Raw genomic sequence first — 5843 nt, 5'->3', positions numbered from 1 at the left:
TCATATAGTCTGAAAACGTGAAAAAAAATTATTAATAAAGCAAAAATATAGAACTACGTTGTCTCGAGAAAAGTCTGTTAAATAGTCGTATAGCCCGCGTAACTCATCGCAAAACAAGTTTTTTTACTGGGCCGCAGAGACTATATAAAAAATACAATCAGAATTCAAAGAATTTTATGTAGAATCACTCTAATGAAACAAATAAGTCAAAAGAATGCAAGTAAAATTTATTTAATATTTTAGAAGAATGCAATTATGATAAATTCATAATTTAAATAATCATTTAAGCAATAAAGATCAATTGCTAAACAAAAGAAAATAAGTATTATTAATAGGAAATATCAATTAAGCAATAAAGGTAGGTATCATGCAATAGAAAGCACATATCATGCAAATTTCAATATATCACAAGAGAATAAGTAAATATGCATGATCTAACGCATAACAGGAATATATATAATTTTAGTGCACATGCATGAATAAATTATTATATTTTATCAGAGTTTTCCTTTCATATGCATGTCCCTATTAAATGCACATAATTTAAGTTTCTTTTTTTATTATCGTTGCCTGCGAATACTGCAAACAAGTAAAATTTTTTAAGGTCAAGTGAGTCTACAGTTATAGTTTAACACACAATTTATATTTTATTACTGAATTCTACACTCAGCTCTTGACTGATATCAAGAATCCACACCATCCATCAGTACATTGAAAATTCATATCTAATGTCAGGACATAAGGGAAATCTATATTCACTGATGTCACTCTCTTGGTATACTAAAACAATAGTTATGTTTACACACCATCACTAGGCAAAGTGGCAGACTCTTCCTAAACCGTGGTCAGAAAAAAAACCTCAATATCGGGTTAAGGGACACAATGCACACGAAGTTGTAGTATCCTCACGGTTCCCTAAAACTGTAATGTCCAAGATTCTCATACTATAGAAGGGATATCAAGGAAACGTAGATTACACTATTTTTTTAAATTTTTGTATCTTGTTATTAATTCTTCTTTAATTTGCAATTTCACATGCAGAATTATTAACACATATTCGCAAATCCACATGCGAAGCTCTTCACGGGACTACAACTCGTAGTAACATAGAACTATGTAATTAGAACAATAATATCACATTTGATTTTTGCAATGCATAGAACACCTAAAACAAAGCGCAACACATGTTCAAGACTCACACGACCTACAATGATTTATTTTGATCACCAATGCATTCTTATGCAAAAATCATGAATAACATGTTGCTATGCATTCATTTTACATACATGCCAATGCACAATCATGTATATCAATTTAGTGATGTGCATGAAACAACAATTTTCATAAGCATGTACATGAGTTCACACATTCATGCAAAATGCATGCTTTCATTCAGTTCACATGTTCATGTCAAATGCATGCTTTCATTCAGTTCACATGTTCATGTCAAATGCATGCTTCCATTCATGAATCATTTCAATTTAACATGAGAACACTCATGCCATTATTTACATGCAAGAACACATCAATTCAAGTATGCACATGCACATGAAAGCAACTATGCAATAATATTTTGATTAAGCATGATATACTAAGTACAAGCATGTGAGAAATTTTGTTCTTTTGCATGCATAAAGCCAAATCTATTACAATGCACAAATCTGAAAATTAACATACCAACTGAATTTTTATTTCAGATTCAAATAAGCCCATAGGATGAGCATAAGTTGAACATTAATAAGTACAATTCGGACCATGTTTATGTATATAAATTGAGCATGCAATGGGATCCAATGCATGAACAAATCACACAGTATGTCTGGACATAATTCACACAAGTGTATCATGCCTTAAAACTTTTTCTTTTTCATACACAAGTCTTTTTCAAATTCTGCTCGAATTGGGTCACACCAAGTCTAGTACAAAAGCACAATATGAACATGTGTTATGATTTACATTTTTTTTTTTGAAATGTTATGCCCAAACCTCATTCACAAAATATATACCTAGTCGACTGACAGTCGGCTGGGGCTAAAACCAAGACTGTGCCCAACTGAGCTCAGTCGGCTGGGTCTGGCAGAACTAGGTTCTACTGGGCTGCTGCCAGCCCATCCAAAAAGATATTTTTATTTCTGTTTTTAAATCTTTTTCTTTGAAAATATGCATTACATATATATTTGTGTATGCTGGCTGCCGACTGGACCGAACCCAGGTCAGCTAGGCCGGACTGGCCTGGCAAGGTTCGACCAACCAAACCAGATTCGGCTGTCAACCAGCACAACGAGCTGTTGTCTTAAAATTGATTAGAATGATGACCTTAACTAGATGAGATTATGTCTCACTAAGCATCAGTGCATAATACCAACAATAAACATATGAATCCACACATTCATATATTTGTAGATTGTAATGACCATGATTGAAGAAACATGAATGTCATTCTCCAGCACATAAAAATTGTTAAGCAATAGTGGTGTGCATTCGTTGGAAGAACAGGGGTATAATTATCAGTTCAACTGCTGGCACAAAATTGCATCATAACTGTTTTTCTGTTGTAACATGTTTCTTAGCATTTTCTGTTTCAAGTGTAGAAGTCTTTTAATATTTTGAAGGAGCTTGGACATATGTAATATCCCATTATTACGGTGGTTTAATATTATAGACACATGAGAGAGAAACCATTCTCCTAAGGGGTGAAAGATTCGAGATGATAGCTATTAATTATTCTCCATCTTTCATCTTCTTCATCATCAATTAATTTGATGTGGATATTAAAAAAACAAAGAATATAATGCTCATCAAATGAAAATTACTTGAAGCCTGCAGTTTTTTTTTTTTTGCACAAAGTAATATATAGTACATATCATACCTACATCTCACAAGCAAAGCCGAATGGATGGACGGGGAGCAATGGGCAAGATCCAAGGTTTGCAATGTTGTATGTGTCTAGTATTTCAAACAATCTTGAAATTAAAAAACTCTAAATGAAACTAACTAGCAATTAAAGTTCCTTTTTTTTCTTGTAGGAAAAAGATCTATTTATTTTTAACAGTATGCCAGTCCAGCCGATCAGTCGGTTGGGACTGGGCTTTTCCAGACTCAGTCCCGTCGACTGAATCGGCTGGAGTCATTATATATATGGGTGTGATTAATGTTTTCCACTTCAACAGCGCTCTAGTACAAATCTGGACAGCAGACTGTCATGTCCCAGACAACTGTCCGTCTGCCCTATCCCGGACCAAAACACCAAAAAAAATTTATATAACCGAATATGCACCATTTTATTTATATAGATCTGGTTCAGTTTTAAGAACCATAGCTCCGTGTCCACCTGTCCATATATATATACACCTGCCTAGGAGACAGATCTATCTTGAATAGATAGAATGAACAGCATGGACAGGGGCTTAAATCTGGCCAGATCTACCTGCTAAAAGCATGGAACAAAACTGTCTAGACCTGTCCAAAGTATCCATACAAGGCAAAAACATATATATATATATATATATATATATATATTGGAAAAAATATAAAAACATGCAAAATATCATAGAAAAACAAATACCACATGATCTAAGCCTTCCTACATCGATTCTCATAGACTAAATCATGAAAAAATCAAGATAGAATCCATGGTTTTCTATAAAAACATTGCTTAAACCTTATTTAGGCTCTTTTTCTCATTCGAGACAAAAGAAAGACTCGTACTTTAACCATAGATCGAAAAGAAACTAAAGATGGATGGGTAGAAAATACCGGACGACTGGAGATGAATATCCCCCAAGCCTGTTCTTCTTCTTCCTCCTCCTTCCTCTTTTTCCTTCTCCTTTATGTCTTTTTTTTTAGCAATAAATAGGTGAAAAGGGGGGTGACGCCCCATCTTGTCCATCCAGCCATTCTAAAGAGGGCTGGAGGTTAATCTCTTATTTGGACTCTCTCTTTCCAAAATTTTTAAAACTCAAAAGTTTACTTTTCAAAGTTTTTTTCCCAATTCAATTAAAATTTCTCAAACCTTCTTTAGTCTTCTTAGACATGTATAAGGACTCTATCAAAGAGTCCTAAACAACCCTAAAAATTAAATTTTGAAATTAATTAAATTTATTTATTTATTTATTTATTTATTATTTATTAATAATTAAATATATAAAAACTTTCAAAGGGTACCTTATCCCTTTGGGAGTCTTTTTAACTCCAAACTTTAATTTAAATATAAAAGTGAATTTAAAGTTGGACCTTCGTTGGGTATGGGTTTGGATCTGGATCTGAATCCAAGATCTGATTCTATATCCAAACCCTAATTGGATCATGGGCTGGATCAAATTCAGATTAATATGGGTCTTGGATAGAGTCCAGATCCACATTAATTTGGATCAAATGCATTAGATTCAGTCCAATCCAAATCCGAACCTCGCTCGTCGAGGTGGTCCTTTTTTTGGAAAAATGCGATTTTTGGGCCAACCGTAGCCCGAATTCAGAAAAGTAAAATATCGTTATGCTCAAAATTTTAAGACGCATCAAACGATATATAACTTGAATTTTTGCTTCTGAATTCAGACCAAAAAATAACTTGAATTTCACTCAAATTTTGCTTGAATTTAAAGGTTGAAAATAAAACTTTTTCTTACATTTTGATTGGCTCGTCTCGACCTTATCGATGAGATATGGGCCCAGACCAAACTCAAAAGACATCAGCCTATATCAAGGTTTTACTGATTTTTCTTCTATACTTTGCCAAATTTTTGAAAAATCTCAAAATGACTAAGTGTGAAAATATGTGATATTACAAATAAGAACAATACTACATTTGATCTCTAGCCAAAAGGCCGAGAAAGGTATCACCTAGGTTCTCTTGTCACCACAGAGAAGCAGAGCAAGAGGGTTGGAGATGGGTCGAGTTCTTACAAAGCAAAATGAGGTTCAATTCCTTATGGGTTTTTTTATAGCAAAATTTAGAATTTAGAGGCCCCTTTTTCAACCAACCTTGCGACAAGGAGACAATGAGCTTTATTCATGCACCCTCATTTTTTAAGATTTTATTCCTTACCAACAGGAGTTGAATTTAGGAGTTCATGAGGAAACCAGAAATGACAGTACTGTATGGGTAATTTGACATATTTTTTGAAATGCCTTGCAATTTTCAATATTCTCTGCATGTCCAAAATCATAAATAACCAGCTTTGGAATGTCCTTTTTACCATTCTCATGCATGAAACTCATGAAGTTCGCACGAAATATCGCTTTGTTCATCGGGTGCCGCAAACTCTCACATAATATTTGTGAACATTCTATCAAACTCGAACAAAATGAGGAAGTCCCCATATATTTTATGCGGACTTCCTCAAGTCTACATATATTTAACGGTCATCAAAAATGATGTGTTTCTTGAAATGCCCTATAATTTTCATTATTGTCTCTATGTTTGATTTTAAAACGATCTTTTTACCCTTCGTGCATGCAGACTTCCTAAATATATGTGAATTTCTTCTCAAATATGTGACTGTTTTTAGCAAAACAGTCTTTATTCTCAAATTTGTCTCTCTTTGATCTGACATCAAAAACTTATATTTTTATAGCCATTAAAAAGCTGAGACAAAGCGCTATAACTTTTTTGTTTTGAGTTAGAATTGAAAACCCCTCTAGGGTTCCCGTTTATGAGTTCCTAAAACAAGAGATGAACAGATGCTTCTATGCCTTTTTCATCAGTTTTATACTATTTTCTAGCCATTTGCACCAAAAATCTGGAAAAATAGCAAAAAGACAAAGATAGATCGAGATGTTAGCCTTCTAATATCACCAAGATCACCTTCATATGATGAGCGGTTGAGAAGAAACTTCCTCTGGAA

At 33.6% G+C, this 5843-nt stretch overlaps 1 pseudogene; it reads right to left on the bottom strand.

Moving 5' to 3' along the window:
* Positions 1–4627: 4627 nt before the first annotated feature.
* On the bottom strand, positions 4628–4836 carry LOC149816503 (U2 spliceosomal RNA; annotated as a pseudogene).
* Between the last annotated feature and the right edge of the window lie 1007 nt (positions 4837–5843).

This window comes from Nuphar pumila, chromosome 14 (genome assembly GCF_984573655.1).
Source record: "Nuphar pumila chromosome 14, dmNupPumi1.hap1.1, whole genome shotgun sequence".
NCBI lineage: Eukaryota > Viridiplantae > Streptophyta > Magnoliopsida > Nymphaeales > Nymphaeaceae > Nuphar > Nuphar pumila.
Note: the sequence above shows the minus strand (reverse complement) of the source record. Positions and strands in the feature narration are given on the sequence as shown.